Source organism: Homarus americanus, unplaced genomic scaffold (assembly GCF_018991925.1).
Source record: "Homarus americanus isolate GMGI-L3 unplaced genomic scaffold, GMGI_Hamer_2.0 scaffold38595, whole genome shotgun sequence".
NCBI lineage: Eukaryota > Metazoa > Arthropoda > Malacostraca > Decapoda > Nephropidae > Homarus > Homarus americanus.
In genome coordinates this window covers 152,501-172,500 of record NW_024726583.1, presented here as the reverse complement: position 1 = coordinate 172,500, position 20,000 = coordinate 152,501, and the positions used below count along the sequence as shown (strand labels likewise).

At 39.6% G+C, this 20,000-nt stretch overlaps 1 long non-coding RNA gene across 1 annotated transcript in view; it reads right to left on the bottom strand.

The window, feature by feature from the left end:
• Nucleotides 1-20,000, bottom strand: part of LOC121865660 — a 102,169-nt gene that overhangs the window by 40,538 nt on the left and 41,631 nt on the right. Inside the window, exon 2 of the long non-coding RNA XR_006088786.1 lies at nucleotides 3,751-4,144. This is a non-coding gene — a long non-coding RNA (uncharacterized LOC121865660). The remainder of the gene's footprint in view (nucleotides 1-3,750; nucleotides 4,145-20,000) is intronic.

Here is a 20,000-nt window from a genome sequence, read left to right as displayed (position 1 = left end):
GAGAGAGAGAGAGAGAGAGAGAGAGAGAGAGAGAGAGAGAGACGGGGAGAAAAGAAGAAGAGAGAGAGAGAGAGAGAGAGAGAGAGAGAGAGAGAGAGAGAGAGAGAGAGAGAGAACAATTATAAAGAAAAAGATAGTCACACACACACACACACACACACACACACACACACACACACACACACACACACACACACACACACACACACACACACACACACACACACACACACACACACACACACACACACACACACACACCCACCCACCCACACACACACACACACACACACACACACACACACACACACACACACACACACACACACACACACACACACACACACACACACACACACACACACACACACACACACACACCCACACCCACCCGAAACAAACTTATCTCCTAATAATCTTTTCACCTTATCCTCACCAACAAAAGCTATGTGTATTCAACCTAAGATACTTCAGTAATCTAGATCAAAGGCAGGTATTTAATTACCTAATTACAGAACTTTAATTACTATTGATCTTCAGGTAATAACAGGTAAGCTGGTTATTATAATAGCATTTTAGGTGAGTAATTACAGTAAGTATAATACAGGAGGGACTAATCTTGTATTCTCGTGTAAGTAAAGCTGTATTTGCGTATTATGTTCAGTGTTGTGAGTGACGGTGGTGAACACTGGATCGTGAGGGTGATACTGTGTTTGTGTCCAGAGAGAGAGAGAGAGAGAGAGAGAGAGAGAGAGAGAGAGAGAGAGAGAGAGAGAGAGAGAGAGAGAGAGAGTTATATCATAAAACTGTAGAAAAACAAAACACAGAACAGATTCAGTGTAAAAAAACCGCCCTTAAAAACAACTTTCATGACCACAACATAAACACCCTTTGGCCTATTTCACTCTATGCGATTGTTCGCCGCACCGAGATACAGTCACCGCACCTAGATGCGGTCGCCGCACCGGAGACACCACGGTTTTCTGCTGTACATTCGTCCGGCTGCCGCGTACAGCGACCCAACTTTGGACTCTTGTCTACAGTTTGCAGTGAGCAGTGAACACGGTACCGGACAAGTCCAGTGGGACGCCGCATATGCAATCCGGCGTCGGACCGGCGAATTCGCCGCAACCGCATAGTGTGAAGAGGTACAGTCACCCACAAAAGTCCTGTTGCCTCTCTTCCTGAACTATGAACCCCGAGATTCTGAATCGTGAATCCGAAGCATTTATGGACAGAAAATTCCATTAGTGTTTACTGCTTTGGTTTCACTTGATTAAATCTTGGGCTCGTGGAACAGCAGGAGAGCCGACAGGACTTTTGTGGCTGACTGTACATTAGAACTATCAGTCGACTGCTATGTCCGGCACCGCACCGTATCTAGATGTGGCGAGAAACCGCATAGTGTGAAAGGGGCCTTACGAAAACAAGTGAATTTGAAGAGGGTGTGAGAAGAGGAAGGAGGACGAAGAGAAGGAGGAGGAAGACGAGGAACACTAGCAGGTAGTCGACGGAGCAGGAGAAAGCACTTGAGGTTGTGCATGATTAACGTTGTCACCAGCTCGAGGGTAAACAAATTAGTGGGTGTCACCCGAAGATACTTAAACACAAACACACCACACACACACACACACACCCACACACACACACACACACACACACACACACACACCACACACACACCCACACCCACACACCCACACCCACACACACCCACACCCACACACACGCACACACCCACACCCACACACACACACACACACACACACACACACACCCACACCCACACACACACACACACACACACACACACACACACACACAACCCTCGGCGGTGTTCTCCCAACTTTACTCTCTTGCTTAAAACAACATGGGAGGTAAACAAAACATGAGATGTAAACAAAGCAACATGAGAGATAGACAAAACAAAACAAAACAAACAATTCATAGTCTCCCCAGGATAAAGTAAGTCCGTCAAGTACAAATTCTTTCAAATTAATCAGTGGATTTTATGTTGGCCAACCAAGCAATCAGTGAGTCAGTTAGCCAATCAGTTACCCAGTCAGTTAGTCAGTCAACCAGTCAGTCAGTTAGTTAGCCAGTCAATCAATCAACCAGTCAGCCAGAGACAGAAAGGGACAGTCGTTGCTGGGGAGGGGTGAGACACGAGCCTGGAGCCACACTGGCAGGGAGGCGTCTGAACATTCCTCAAACACGGGGTAAGTGAAGGAGTGTCGTGTACAGCCTCTGTTGTCACCAGGATAATAGATTATTGTCACCGGGATAACTAACGTACCGCTGTCACCAAGATAACGTACCGCTGTCACCAAGATAACGTACCGCTGTCACCAAAATAACGTGCCGCTGTCACCAAGATAACGTACCGCTGTCACCAAGATAACGTACCGCTGTCAACAAGATAACGTACCGCTGTCACCAAGATAACGTACCGCTGTCACCAAGATAACGTACCGCTGTCACCAAGATAACGTACCGCTGTCACCAAGATAACGCCTGTCAACAAGATAACCCGCTGTCACAAGATAACGTGCCGCTGTCACCAAGATAACGTACCGCTGTCAACAAGATAACGTACCGCTGTCACCAAGATAACGTACCGCTGTCACCAAGATAACGTACCGCTGTCACCAAGATAACGTACCGCTGTCACCAAGATAACGTACCGCTGTCACCAAGATAACGTACCGCTGTCACCAAGATAACGTACCGCTGTCACCAAAATAACGTACCACGGTCAACAGGAATACAGTGCCCATCTTCACAGAGTTTAGACTAAGATACAGTACTTGGCCATCATGTAAATGTCTTCAGATAAAATGTATTTTGTATTATTCATGTAACTTCCCCGTCACCGCCTCCTGCAGTAGTGATGAGATGGAACGCCTCCTCTGTCTTGGGACCTTCACACTCCTTATATCAAAGTTAAGGTTCACCAACTATAACTGAGTTATTCCAGTGCGGTAATAGCTAGGCCAGCACGAGCAGTCAACAACGCCGGTGCAGGTTTATATTATTAGCTATGCCAGCGCGGGCAGTCAACAGCGCCAGTGCAGAATCTATATACGGCTAGAGCCAGTACTGGAATACTTACGCCACCGCGAGCTATCAGTATCGCAGGACCTCATACCCCGTTCGCCTATGCTATGGGAACTACAGTACGCCAGACGAACATTCGCTTGTGTTCTGGTAGAGGTGGCGTTCAATATGACACACACACTAACACTCAGGGTGGAGTAGTGGTTATATAACTCAATTAGTAGTCAAGTAGTCCCTCGTTCGAATCCTCTATTTAAGAGTTTTAAATTGTTTTTGATAAACAGCTTGAACAAGAAGCCAAGAACTTAAAAAAAAAATCCGACGGACTTGTAAATATTCAGGTGTAAACAAGATGACTACAGAGGATTAGGGTCACCCATAACACACACACACACACACACACACACACACACACACACACACACACACACACATGAACGGACAAACACAAACGAAAACACATCCACACTGACGGACAAACACACAGACGGGACATACACACCCAATGACTTCCCATAAGAACACAATTTACACACTGATAAGCATATACAAAAACTGTGAACTGATATCACCGTCTTATCTCAACTACTTGTTGATAAGCATATGAACCACACGGTATATAGTATATATTTAACACTGGATATACTCTCTCTCTCTCTCGTGATTAGCATGTCATTGTCATAGTTCGCTTACCTTATAAACGTTGTGGTAGGCGACGTCTGCGGAGCGTAGTCAAAACGATGGCTGTGATTGGGTGGTGGAGACGCAAGATCGTGGCCGTGATTGGTCAATGGGGATGGCACCGCTCCCCCCGCAAGTGACGTCACAGGCAAGCTCATCATCATTTTGAACTAATTTTAATGAAGTATTGTTTCAGTCTTCCCTGTGGTCTTGGGTGTTTTTTTTCCCAGTAGAGCAATATCCTTAAATACTAAAATACCCTGTACTTTCCTAATATTTTTTTTTTAAGTGACAGCTAAGCAACAGATCACATAGAGGCGACGTTCCCACCGACACGCTACAAGACAACACCCGTATGTGCGTGAGCCCTGAGATCCTCCTGGTGCCTGGTGCTCTCACGTTCGTCCTGGGAGAAAAAAGAAAACAAGAAAAAAGTCGATTTAATGGTTATAGTAATATTATTTTTAAGCGATTTATTATTATTATACATGGAATAAACGTAATGAAATATATGTTAAATAATTGAAATATGAAGTCTATTACACATCACCTTACATCACATTAAACAAGAACTCATAACAATTAATTTTTGTTTTTCTCTAAATGTCAAACAAGTCCCACGATTTTTTGGAGAGCATATGTAAATGAGCCGTCAATTAAGAGTTAATCTGACGTTGATTCTGAATAAATTAGATCACCAGACACACAATTTAATACAACACAACACACAGGTACACGAGTGGATTATACAAACACCGGGAAATAACTTTATATTTGTATTCTATTTGTAGAGATTAAGATCCTAAATTGAATCAGGATTTCAACTCGATAATTACATTTAGGGTTTGGCTATTTGTGGGTGATGGCGGGTGATAGTGGTGGGTGATGGTGGTGGTGGGTGATGGTGGGTGATGGTGGGTGATGGTGGTGGTGGGTGATGGTAGGTGATGGCAGGTGATAGTGGTGGTGATGGTGGTGGTGGGTGATGGTGGGTGATGGTGGTGGGTGATGGTGGGTGATGGTGAGTGATGGTAGTGGGTGATGGTGAGCGATGGTGGTGGGTGATGGGGGGTGATGGTGGTGGTGGGTGATGGTGGGTGATGGTGGTGGGTGATGGCGGGTGATAGTGGTGGGTGATGGTGGTGGTGGGTGATGGTGGGTGATGGTGGTGGGTGATGGTGGGTGATGGTGAGTGATGGTGTGGGTGATGGTGAGCGATGGTGGTGGGTGATGGGGGGTGATGGTGGTGGTGGGTGATGGTGGGTAGTGGTGGGTGATGGTGGGTGGTGGTGGGGGATGGTGAATGATGGTGGGTGATGGTGGCTAAGATGGTGTGGATATAAGTCGATAAAGATTATGGTAATGGTAATGACGATGATATAGATAGTGATAACAGCAGTGTTGTGGCTTAAGGATGGGTTGAAATATATATATAGTATACACTGTATATATCATCCCCGTCCCAGCTCAGCTCAGGGCTACTGCCACTCTATCATCGACCCCACGCCCAGGGGACCAAGTTTCAGTAAAAATCATAACAACAAGCTGACACACCCTGCGAGGCGCGTGTCACAACTACCACGACCAATCATCAATAATAAACCATTTTTCGACCTGGTCCTCGATACCCGTCAAAAAAAAACTGGACAGAGAAAAAAAAAATTCACCAGACTCCATTATCCTGCCAGGCGTCTCAGTCACTCGGGAGATTGTGTGTGGCTACCGGCATGATGCTGGTCATGATTCTTGGGCTATGTAATGTAGGTATGAGCACACAAACACACCCGCACAATATGTCGTCAAAGATTTAATAGACATATAAGCATTTCCTAATCCCATTGGTGTCTCCTGGAAACACTGCATTATTGGTCTTCATCACCTGTAGCAAAACTCATGAAAAACAGGTATGATATTTATACACAGTGTTGCTTGCATTAAATAGATGGAACTTATGAACATTTAGTACGGTGATTATGTCGGTTTTTTTTTTTTTTACATGGAACGATAGAAATATATCAATTTCCGAGGCAGGTTCGATTTTCTGTCACAAGAGAGATGTATATTTCAAAGCAAGTTCAATTTCCTGTCACTAAATTCACGTAAATATCAAAACGGATTTGTTTTTTGTTTTTTTCAACAAGCGATAAAAATTTCAATATAAATTCAGGTTTGTGTCGAAAAAAACATAGATGTCAGTTACAGAAGGGATCCGGTTTTCAGGCTGGAGGGAGATGCATGTTTCAAAGAATATTCCATTTTCTGTCAATAAGAAAAGAAATATCAAAATCGAATCCACTTTCTGTCAATTCCGAAATGTCTAAATTTCTGTCAAGAGAGAGATGGAAATTTTTAAGTAAGTTTACATTTTTATCAGTTTTTATCCGTCAAATAGGCTTTAACCCCTTGAGTAAGGTGACTTAACCCCCTGAGTACGATACTTTAACCTCTTGAGTATGATGAGTCAACCCCTTGTGTACGATGATTTAACTTCTTGAGTACGAGGATTTTACCCTCTGAGTACGATGCTTTACACCCTTGAGTAAAGTGACTTAACCCCTTGAGTACGATAATTTAGCCCTCTGAGTACAAGTTCATTCTACTCAAGAATCTTAAAAAAAAAATCTGACTGCATTACGTCCACCTGGTATACAAGAATAAAATTACAGGTGCGAGAGATTACCTTCAGCACGTTTAATGAGTCAATCTCAACCTGTCTACCTGTCCACCTGTCCCTCAATCCATTTCTCCCCTCCTTTTAAACAGTTTATGCCTGTCTGTTAAATGAGTTCTGCCCGTCAGATAAATTATGTATGTCTGTTGAATTATTTATGGCCGTCAGAGTATCCGTGACTGTCCACTAAATCTGAATTAATGTGTATTCAGTTTACGTTAGCTCGTCTGTTGGATTGATTTTGGAATGTTATCCTTGTTATCTGATTTTTGCCTGTCTAAAAATTATCTACTTCTGTCTGTTGGATAATTGATGTAGGCTTGTTATCCTTGTTATCTGATTTTTGCCTGTCTATTAATTATCTACTTCCGTCTGTCGAATAATTTATGTCTATCTGTTTAATTGTCTACATATGTACTGTATATACCTGTCTATGATAATTAATACTGTTATCTGTCTAGCATTTCTCTTTTCGTTACATAACTCCTGTCTGTCTCATAATTCTTGTCACATAAATAATTTCTCACTATTTCTGTCACAGTATTTCTCCCTATCTCTCGGATACTTCTCACCTGTCCATTTAATAATTCTAATCCATAATTGATTAGTCTCTACCTTACCTATCTCCTACCTTAATTATTCTTACCTGACATCGTAATGATTATCAATTTATTCTACTCATTCATCTACCTCCCTATTTCATGATTGATTTTATTCTTATATATGTCTAAATAATCAGTAGTTTTCTTCACCTTTCGCTCTTTTTTTTTTGTTTAGGTGTTTTCATTTTATTTCATTTATTGTTTTGTTTTTGTTTGTATTTTTCTTCCCTATTGTTATCTGGAGAAGATGTAAGCCAATGAGGGTGTTGTTTACATTTGTCAAGCCAATCAACGGGCTTAGAATCTAATGCGTTAGGGATTTCTTCATTTTAGGAACCTATCACAAACGCTCCATTTAGGGGACGTCATGGATTTTGTCATTCTCGGGTTAGATCAATCCAATCAGGAAGCTCTATTATAATGATGTCATTGATTTAGTTAATTCTTGGATCTTATCAGAACAGTCAGTAAGAGACATCACCAGCCTCCTGAAATTCATTTATCCAATCAGAAAACTTTCTACAAGATGACTTATCACTTAAGAATTTCAAAGTAATATTGTGCTGCTGTTTCCTGTCTCTCTCTCTCTCTCTCTCTCTCTCTCACCAAACGCCACTGTTCAAGCAAGTTCATCAAGTATTTAGTGAACACGCTCTCTCACTCTCCCTGTGAATGAGGGAGAGTGTAGCTGCCTCACATAATTCCCTGAACAATTATCTCTCTCTCTCTCTCTCTCTCTCTCTCTCTCTCTCTCTCTCCCTATGTATATATCTATTCTCTATGATTTAATACAAGTAAACAAATTTAACATCACAGAAAAAAAAAAAAAATAATTTAACACATTTTCAATCCGATAAATTATATTTTTATGTCATATCCGATTTCAATAATGGAAAAAAAAGACACGAATCACTGTAAGCAGAACCTCAATGGCTAATATATTCTAAGAGCATGACAATGTTGTTTTATTATAGGCACCTATTGTGAAAATTCCATTGATTATCGTAAGCAAAAAAAAATGCAAAAAATATGAAAAATTAAGAAATAATGTTGTTTTTCCCTGTAATGAAGAAAAGTGTGGATTGAAGAGAATTATTATTATTATTATTATTATATTATTAGTGTTATTATGATGTTATTATTATTATTATTATTATTATTATTATTATTATTAGTAGTAGTAGTAGTAGTATTGATGTTAATGTTGTTGATGTTGTTGTTGTTGTTGTTGTTTTTGTTGATGTTGTTGTTACCTTAACCTAACCTTGAAAATTAAACCCATTATACATCCACCTATCAGAGCCTTCACTGACCTTCATATAATTCACTATAACAGTCTTCTTCATTAAAAAGACTATGAGAGTATTAATCACTTAATTATCGTCTCTGATGATAAAAGACCTAATTACTAACTCGTTAAAAACAAATTAGGAAAAGAGGTAGGGGAGTAAATTGTGAGAGAGAGAGAGAGAGAGAGAGAGAGAGAGAGAGAGAGAGAGAGAGAGAGAGAGAGAGAGAGAGAGAGAATGGCGGGGATAAATTGAAGGAGAGTGAGAGGGGGGAGTGAATTGAGAGAAAAATGAGAATTAAGTAAGGATGAGGCTAATGGAAGTAAATTGAGTGAGAGAGAGAGATAGAGAGTCAGACAGACAGACAGACACACAGACAGACAGAGAAAGACCCAATTTTCTGTGTATTATTCCTAGGATAACGTGTATCGTCTTTTGGACTCAGCTGCTGGCAACACTGTAGACACGCACACCAGAGCCACGGACAGACACGGACCACCTACTACCACCATTAGACACGGACATGACAGCCATGAACCTATCACCACAACTACTACCTTCACCACAATTTCTACCATTGCCACAGCCATCAACCACAGTGCAATTTCTACCACCACAACTATCACAATACACCCACTACCAACACCCGACTACTACCACAACTATCACAATACACCCACTACCAACACCCAACTACTACCACAACTATCACAATACACCCACTACCAACACCCGACTACCACCACAACTATCACAATACACCCACTACCAACACCCAACTACCACCACAACTATCACAATACACCCACTACCAACACCCGACTACCTACCACAACTATCACAATACACCCACTACCAACACCCAACTACTACCACAACTATCACAATACACCCACTACCAACACCCAACTACCACCACAACTATCACACACCCACTACCACACAATACACCCACTACCAACACCCAACTACCACCACAACTATCACAATACACCCACTACCAACACCCGACTACTACCACAACTATCACAATACACCCACTACCAACACCCAACTACTACCACAACTATCACAATACACCCACTACCAACACCCGACTACCACCACAACTATCACAATACACCCACTACCAACACCCAACTACCACCACAACTATCACAATACACCCACTACCAACACCCGACTACCACCACAACTATCACAATACACCCACTACTAACACCCAACTACCACCATCATGACTACCAATATCCCCCCCCCCACACACACACACACATATACATACAAGAACGGATCTTACATGTACGTTAAAACACACGCACATCGACACACACACAAAGGAAAAACCTACATATATCCAAATACGTACACACAGACTGAGACATACAGACATAAACACACTTACGAACGTTCACTACCCTTCATAATGTTCATTCCTGCTCTTCACTCTCGTTCAAGTCAGAGAAAATGAACAAGTATAAATAACAAAAAATAAACAAACTCCACAATAACTAAAAATACCCCCAAATAAGACAGGTTATACATGACTAAATAAACATAAATATTACAAAGTAAATATCGATATGAATACGTAAACATATATATGAATAACTAAATTAAACATGAATAAACGACAGTGAAAGTATAAATGAAGAGAACGTAAGAATCTAGGATTAAAATTTCAACCTTTATTTCTTGTTCTAAATACTAGTGTGTTTGTGTCACGTGTAGTAATTGTTATCACAACTGAAAGGCGAGTTTAATAGTCAGAAGAAATAGTGAGAAATAATGTTTAAATATATATATATATATATATATATATATATATATATATATATAGTATACGAGTATACCATATAAATTCTGGTATATTTTATTTAAAGAATCCGAGACAAGAATTTTATGTGTATAGATAAAAAATAAATAAAAATCGTTTTTTTTCGGTGTCAAATTTGTGGATTTTCAAATTTCTCGACCTGGAGACTAGTTTATGATATTGGTATTTTTTTCCTGTGGTGTGTGAGGTTGGAGGCTGGCGGAGGCGTGTGGCACGTCAGTACAGGGAGTGATACGCCAGACGCCTGTGTCGAATTTTAGCCATTGGCAGGTAATCAATAGTTGGTTTCGTGTCTGGCTCGGTGGGTGTATCTCTCTCTCTCTCTCTCTCTCTCTTTATATGTATTTCTCAATATATATATACACACACACACACTATATATATATATATATATATATATATATATATATATATATATATATATATATATATATATATATATATATATAGTGTGTGTGTGTGTGTGTGTGTGTGCACAAGAACAAATACGAGTAAAATACCAGAACAGTTAACATGACTTCTCAAAAGTGACGTCACATTATAGAGGCCTATCTGCTGTGTCAGGCACAACGGTCTGGTAGATAAGGCTTATGATCTCAAGCTGATAGTAACATCCATTAAGTGGAATTAACGACCTATACTATACTTCTTTTTTTTTTTATTGGGCACTCCCCTACATCCTTGTGTAAGGTGAAGCGCAGAAGCGTTTACAGCGCCCAACAGGGAAGCATGCTAAGTTCATGCTTGCCTTTATGTCTCATGAGTTAAGGGCGTAGAAGCCTGAAGAGTCAAGGGCGTAGAAGCCTGAAGAGCCAATGGTTTATGTCATCAAGTTATTGGAAGCTCCAACAACTTGTCCCTGAATACGAATTCGCAACTTTCGGCTTACACCAGGTACCTACTGTACTGCTAGGTGAACAGGGACTAATGGGGGCTAGGAAGTATGTCCAAACAACTTCCACCGGCCCGGGAATCGAACCCGTGACATCTCGCTTGCGAAGGCAAGAGCGGTACCACACTACCACCAGCACCCCCCTATACTGTACTCCTTTAACAAACATGTACTGTACATATACAATATGTAACAATATATATTTTCTTTTGCACCACAATAAAATATAATTTCATCATTATACATATACAGGATATACATCACTATATCACCTAAGTGGATCACCGATATATATATATATATATATATATATATATATATATATATATATATATATATATATATATATATATATATAAGTAAATCACTGTAGGTGCGCGTGATCTAGGTATGTGCTGATAACCACAAGGAAAGAAGAAAACACGAATTACAAGAAAGCGCTTGGGAACTTCGTGTTTTCTTCTTTCCTTGTGGTTCTCAGTATATATATATATATATATATACAGGGTGTCCCATAGGTTTCCATACAACGTATCACCAACGCCATTACAAGCATAACTCCAGCTGTGCTTGAACGTGTTCTTCAGCAGTGGAGGACACGCATTGAAGAGTGTTTTCAACAGAATGGTAGTCATGTAGAGCATATTATATAAATAAAAATGGATTTTCATATAAAATTTATTTTTCCTATGTATGGAAATGTATGGGACACCCTGTATATAAAGAATGAAGATAAAACTTTTCCCGAGTATAAATATAACAAGCGGATTGTGAATAATATAAAGTCATTGCATATATTTAAACATTTTATATATTTTCACGATTATAAGAAATCTTTGAGGACGAACAAGTTGGCCAAATCTCACAAAAGTCTACAATATCCTTCAACAATAAATAAATGAACAGAAAAACTCCCCCGAAACCACAGTCGGAGTCAGAGAGTTCACCCTTGATCCGTACAGTCTCTCGCATGATGGACAGGTATTGTGACTTCCAGTGTAGGAATAATAATGACTTCAATATGTGATACAGGTGTAGATGAAGGTACTGAATATATATAGTGTGACTCCCGTTTCTTAATTAACTATAGATATGATAAAGTGTACAGGTAGGTTCAGGTATATAATTACTGTGGCTCCTGTGATTAAGTATCCTAATAAGTGAATAGTTTACATATACCTTCACAGTGTACAACCAACCAACCTTATGAGAGAAGAGATTTACAGGTTAACTAAAATCCCTTTCCTCATTTCAACCACCAAAAAATCCAATCAATTCACCCAAATCACCAAATCTGTACCCGGGACATGATAGCGAGGGGGAAATGGCTATTAATACCAAGGGATTCATGAGAGTCTGTCATGAGGGACGTGTTAAAAAACATGGATCTGGGGGACTTGGACGAGAGAGGAAGGCAAGACACAATTGGGTAAAAAAAATATATAAAATAATTTCAAAAACATCTAATCCGACGACGTACTGGGAATAATAATAAGCGTTGAGATATGAAGCTTCGTGTGAGTCTAACAAAAAAAAAACATTAAAAAAACAAGAAAAACTAATCCTACGTTGCGTGTTGAGAGTCATTCATTGTTTACAAAGTGTCGGGTCGCTAGAAGTTGGACTCCGACAAAGACAACGGCGTTCCTCTGATCCAGTAGTTACCCCTCAAAAAACTTTTATTTTTGTTATTTTTTTATTTTTTTGCTCTATATTCGTCGGGGGTTAACAAGGGTATATCATTTCTCTTATTTTAGGCTTTGGCAAAACATATCACACATCTCTCTTTAACCTGTATTTACGCTCCTTACCTTCTCTTCCCTCCCATCTTGTCTTTCCCTCTCGTACAACACACACGCACATACACGCCTACCACCAATCTCACCTCCTTGACACTTTCTAAAACCACCCTCTCATATTAACCCTTCCTGCACCCCCACCCCTTCTCTTTTAAACCCTCACAACTGATAATGTCTGGTTATAGTTAGGTTATACTTAGATTAGGTTAGGTTAGGTTATGGTATGGTAGGTCAAGTTAGGTCAGAAGGTTAGGTTAGATTAGGGTATGTTTAGATTAGGTTACGATTGGGTTATAATTAGGCTAGAGTAGAGTTTGTTAGGTTAGTTAAGTTTAAGTTAGATTAAGCCATAGTTTAAGCTATAGTTTACACCAGTAAAGGTCAATACAAACTTAAGATACGTTTCGGCTCGATTAAACAGTTGCCGAGTTTAGTTTGGGAGTTTTTTTTTATCTTAAAACTACGACTGATAACAAACAATACTCATCTTCATACCAGCTGTTATTTACGATAGATTCTTACGCTGTCTTATCAAACACTCAAAACCCCGTTCCTTAACCCTCCCAAGCTAGACACACCAGAACTATCCCACCCAAAGCTACGAGACAACAATGATCTGTAAAACTAACGGCATAAATCTCTTGAGAAACTTTACCTTAACTAGTAACGTCTTGAAGAGAAAAAAAATCGAGGTTGTGTTTTTATTTCGAGAGATTCTTAAATTTCCTTCGGTGAGGTGTAGTGTGTTGTTGTCAGTTGTTCTCACGATAGTAACTCCCTATCATTGGTTTTATCTGGTACCTATGGGTGAGTGGAGAGAAGGAGTCTCTCACTGTTTAGAGATAACGCTTATCAACCCAGAGATAAGCCTGAACAGCCATGAAATGACGATTTTGTATTTTTTTGTTTTATCTCTCATAATACTTCAGACAGTGGATCATTGTGTAACCCGCGTGAAGACTATAAGATAATTCTCGAGAGTTATTAGAAGGCCTAAACAAATTCATTGACTTAATTCCCTTCGTGAGGTGGAGAAATTCTCTTCTAATCCTCCAGGCTTAAAAATTCTCATGTGGATAAACCAAATTTCTTATTGTATCATTTCATAATTCACCCGTGACGTCAAAATTCTACTACTATTTCCCAGGTTATAATTTACTAATTCTCAAGTATAAATAATTCTTTCGTGTCAGTGAAAAAGTATAATTGTGTCCGATACGCCTCACGACCCCGTTAAGAGACTGTAGGCCTATAGATACGGTACACTACATACTAGGCCTTCACATCCTCAACCGTAAAGTTAAGAAAAAATTTGAATAAAAAACACGAGGTAAAACAAAACAAGGAAAGAAAAAAAGAAAGTATCACTGGAGAAAGTAGATTAAAAAGTACATACAAAAAACTACCAGATAACCAAAAAATATATAACAGAAAAAAATGGAAAATGTGAAGAAAAAAAAGTAGTGAATGATGAAAACAAAACAAATATAATTCATCACTTCATTCCCCCCTGATGAGTTCACGTTAGATTAACATTCATAGTCAGTGAATAATTTCTTGTAATTACTAAATGGGTAATAATCGTTCCGTACACAAGGCGTTATACACATGTTAACGACGAAGGCGACACCAGTTTTCGTGCTCAGGATTGATGGAAAAGATAATGTGTTCTATTACTTTGTGGTTAATGCACTGTGAGGTTAGGTTAGGTTAGGTTAGGTTATTTTATTATTCTTTCCCATCTTTCCCGCCTTCCACTACCTTACTCCTGTCCCTTCCATCTCTCTCTCTCTCTCTCTCTCTCACCTGGGACTTAATGGAATAAAGGATAATTGATTAAAATTAGTCTAATAATTAAGACTTAATTGACGTGTTCCTATCGTGTGAGATAGAGGATGATGGAGGGGAAGATGATGGAGGGGGAGGTAGAGGATGATGGAGAGGGAGGATGATGGAGGATGATGGAGGTAGAGGATGATGGATGATGGGAAGATGATGGAGGGAAGGATGATGAGGATGATGGAGGATGATGGAGGGGGAGGGATGATGAGAGGGGGATGATGGAGGGGAGGATGATGGAGGGAAGATGATGGAGGGAGAGGATGATGGAGGAGAGGTAGATGATGGAGTGGAGGGGGAGTAGAGGATGATGGAGGGGAGGTAGAGGATGATGGAGGGAGAATAGAATGATGGGGGTGAGAATATGAGAGGATGAGAGAGAGAGAGAGAGAGAGAGAGAGAGAGAGAGAGAGAGAGAGAGAGAGAGAGAGAAATATAAAGACAGACAGAGAAAAGATAGAGAACATAAACAGAAAGACAAACAAACAAAACACAAAAAACTAAACCATCTAATCACAAAAATAAAACCACAACATAACAGGTAGTAGACAGCTACCAAACAGGGAGGTATTACCGCCTGGGAAGATATTGGAAGCATAATGTGTTGTCTAATGGTAGACCCTGCTGCCATATGGCATCACAAAAATTGTGACCAAGTTCCAGGTTGCTGATCTGACTTTCTGTCTCATTTACACACAATTGCAGGGTCTCAATTGTTTCTCTTACTATTGACAACACAACATACATATATTGTTTCTCACTCTTGATCTTTTTTTGTTTCATTTTTGTATGTAATTATTTATTATTATTATCATTATTATTATTATTATTGTTATTATTATTAGTTCATTATTTTGTATTTTTATTTATTATTATTATTAATAATATTATTATTATTATTTTTATTAATATTATTATTTTCTTTTTTTTATTATGAATTACTATTATTAATACATTTTAGCCCCCCAGGCCCTTATGTGGGTCAGTGACTTGTGCCCGGGTGGACTAATCCCAGTAAAAAAAAAACACCTGCCGTACATGTCAACCATTTCCATAATAGATTAAAACTTTTAGACCTAACATAACCTATGTATTATCCAGGTGGAAATCCGTCACCTACACCTTCCCCATATTGAATAACCAAGAAGTAAAAGTGAATAATGAGAAAAAATTCATGTTTGTCTGTCTGTGTCTGTCTGTCTGTCTGTGTCTGTCTGTCTTTTCTGCCTGTCTGTCTTTTCTGTCTGTCTGTCTTTTCTATCTGTATTTCTGTCTGTCTGTCTGTCTGTCTGTGTCCAAATCCTCTTCCTTCCGATGGCAAGTTAGATTCTCAGATATGTTTTCCCATAAGAGTCACGGGTTATATTTATTCCCACTATACTTATGGAGACAAGAGAAGGTATTGCTAATCCACTGGTAGAGTCTCGTGGGAAATTCTCCGCCATTTTGGTTGTAATCTTTCTGTCGCTGTCTGTCTAGTTAAAGAAGAAGAAAAGAGGGGAGAGAGCAGGAGGGGAAGAGGGGAGAGAAGAAGAGGGGAGAGAGGGGGAGGAAGGGAAGAAGGAAAGAGGGGAAAGAGAAGCGAGGAGAAGAGGAGGGAGAGAGGACAGAGAGGAAGGGGGGAGAAAGGGGGAGGAGAAGAGGAGAGGAAATAGAAAAAGAGTGAAATAGGGGAAGAGAACGGAGGAAAAAAGGGAGAGGAAGAGAAGAGGAAAGAGAAGGGAAGAGAGAGTAGAAGAAGAATAACAAGAAGAACAAGAAGAATGAGGAAATGAAGGGCTATAAAGTACAACTCCTTCAAAACTAGTCTCTAAAATATACTTTATGCCCGTCAGCTACGTATGAATCTTTGAGAACGTATCAGTGATGTGGAAGTTAAAAATATGCCCTTTAGAACCCCCGATAAGACGTAAATTTTGAAGCAGGAACCTTCAATGTGTGTGTCGTAGTCTCCATGTACCTCGCTTGACATGTTCTCCCAACTCACGAATCAATGATGAAAATTTAACCTTTGAATCTCTGGGGACTTGATCTACCTCTCGGGTCTATCTCATGAGGGCAATTAAATGCGTCCTCCTATCTCCAGTTAAGGATGATATGTTAAATGTATGCATATCTCTACCCCCCCCACCCCAAGATCTTCAAACTATCATCTTGTTGACTGATTATCCAGCTAGGATTATTCATTTCGACGTATTATTCTCTTCCTGTTTTTCATTATTAATTTTTTGTTTTCATCGAGTCATACGAGGAAGACAAAAGTGAATGGTTAAATTATTCATTTCATTTCTGTTTATGTCATCATTGATACAGCTCCAGGTACCGAGGTGCAAAAAAAATAATAATAATAATGTAAATTACAGTTCAGGTACAGTTAAAAATATAAGTACAAAGATTTCAAAATAATTACAGAATAGACCTCCCTTAGGATCAAGGTTATATAACAGTACAGCCACAGGTGAGTATTTTGTAGGAATAAATAGATCTCTTTCTTTTTTTTTACAGAATATACTCTTTCTTAGGAGTAATTTATTGCTTTATACCTCACCATCTTGTACACACACAGAGTAAAGGAGGTATTACCGCCTCTCCCAAAATAATAACCTTAGCTCTCTCTCTGTCTCTCTCACCTCTCTCTCATTTTTCTCTCAAGACATACATCCATTCAATCGCATTATTACCAGGTGAAGATTTATACCTGGCATAGGAACAGGTGTATTGGTCGTTCATCATCCTTCAGTGAATTCAGGTTCTTAAAAAAAAAAAAAACGAATGAACTTTCATTTGTATGGACACATTCTCGACCAGATTGCATCCTAAATCAATATAGCTTGTGGAGCATATTTCATCATGGCCGGACGACGCCTGTATCAATAGCTCGTTATCGATTACATATAAATCACTATACTTTTTTACGATAACTTATAAGGAGTGAACGATAGGCAGTACTTCCAGTTCATTAAAGACGATAGTCGATTGTATCCTTCTAAAACTAATAGTCCTTTTGGGGGTGGGAGCGGGTGGGGGGCATATTGTGTTGAATATATACATGCACGTAGAAATACACACACACACACACAATAATAATACACACAATTCATACTGTAAACCAAACATCATTCCAATGTAAACCAACAGATAGATCCATTTACTAACTAACAACTAACGTCATCTAACTAACCAGGCATCTAATAAATTAACAAACACTTTCTAACAAACACATAACCTAAGAAACTAGTAAACCATCAAACAAACAAACAAACTAATACATATAAACAAACGAGAGGGATAGTAAACAACTTCACCCTCTCAAGCTTACCCCACTACCATAACCCCTCACCACCATCACCCCCCCCCCCATACCAACCACAACCACCCCTCTTAACACCACCACCACTACCACCAAGAGGAACAGCAGCAGTAGGCAGGAAGGAACCAGCTGTGTTGTCTTTCGTTACTATGGAGACGACACTATCAAAACAAATCTCCAGGTCCCACTGAATGTTTCCACTCTCTGGTTCCCTTAATGGATCTTCGAGGTAGAGTTATGCTGACGTAAGGAAGTAAAAGGGGAAAAATAGGCTGAATATACGACCACATTATATTAAATATATCCTTTAATAATATAATACGGTGGTTTTAGAGGGATATATATACTTGGGTGAGAATATGCTGTGGTGGTTAGAATATACTGAATATACTGTTGTGGTATAATGGAATAGTTTAAGATATACTTGGGTTAATTGTATGGATGAGAGTATATTCTAGTGGTAGGAATTATACTATTGTGATATGAACGTATGATGGGATTATATAACAGAGGAATATACTTTAGGCCTTAGAGTAAGTATATGCTGTAGTTATTAGCATATTCTGTAAGGTAAGTCATCAGAAACAAGATGTAAAGGGGGATGGTAGAAGAGTGTATTAGATAAGGGGAAGATAAGGGTGGTACGTAGGGTTGAAATGAAGAGGCATCACATATGGTATTAGATAAGACAGAAACAAGGAAGTATTAGGGACTGGTTCAGCATAGGTAAGTGGGTATGGTAATGAGGCTAAGGTAGGGACTAGGCGTGTTCAGGTAAGGTATAGATATGCAAATTTACTCTAGGTAAGGTAGAGATATAATGTGGGAGAGGGATAAGAGGTGAGAGGGAGTGAGAGAAGGTTAATGATGATGGAAGGAAGAGGAAGAGAGGGGGTGAAGGGACAGAGAGGGGAACAGAGAGAGAGAGAGAGAGAGAGGAACAGAGAGAGAGAGAGAGAGAGAGAGAGAGAGAGAGAGAGAGAGAGAGAGAGAGAGAGAGAGAGAGAGGAACAGAGAGAGAGAGATAGAGGAGAGAGAGAGAGAGAGAGAGAGAGAGAGAGAGAGAGAGAGGAACAGAGAGAGAGAGAGAGAGAGAGAGAGAGAGAGAGAGAGAGAGAGAGAGAGAGAGAGAACAAAGAGAGAGAGAGAGAGAGAGAGAGAGAGAGAGAGAGAGAGAGAGAGAGAGAGAGAGAGACAAAAATAACCCAAACGATTTTACACAGAAGGGAGTCATTACCTCTGGGCAGAAACTGAACTACTTATTAATAACAGGAAATGTGACGACAAGACGGCTCAAGCTGTCTACCTCTGTTTGTCTGTCTAGGTGCTTTTCTGTCTATCATACTGTTTATCTTTCGTTTTTCTTATCTGTCTGTCTGTCTATTTTTCTTATTGTTATTTGTTTATTTTTCTATTTATCTATATCGATCTATCTATTTATCTTTAACTATCTATCTATCTTTCTATTACTCTCTCTGTCTCTCTGTTAATTAAACTCTTTTCTCATATGCTTCCGTCATAGCAACAATTCATGATAAAAATGGATGGAAGCGAGAGAGACGATGCTACTGATGAACGCTTGTTTTAACTGAACTACACACACACACACACACACACACACACACACACACACACAGTAAACAAGATCATCAGTGCTTAACATGATCCTTTCTGCTCCTTCCTTTCTCCTCCTTCCTTTCCTCCTTCCTTTCTCCTCCTCCTCCCCTCCTCCTTCCCCCTTTCTCCTCCTTCCTCTCCCTCCTCCCTTTCTCCTCCTCCTCCTCCCCTTTCGTCCCTCCCCCACCGAGGTGTGAGGTAATTTGAGTGTTTGGATCATCTGAAGATCTGCCTCCAGCTACTGTATCTCTAAGATTAACCTAACCTACTCTAACCTAACCTAACCTAACCTAACCTAACCAAACCTACTCTAACGTAACCTAACCTTACCATACTAACCGAATCTAACTAATCTTACTGTTAACCTAACCTAACCTACTCTAACGTAACCTAACCTTACCATACT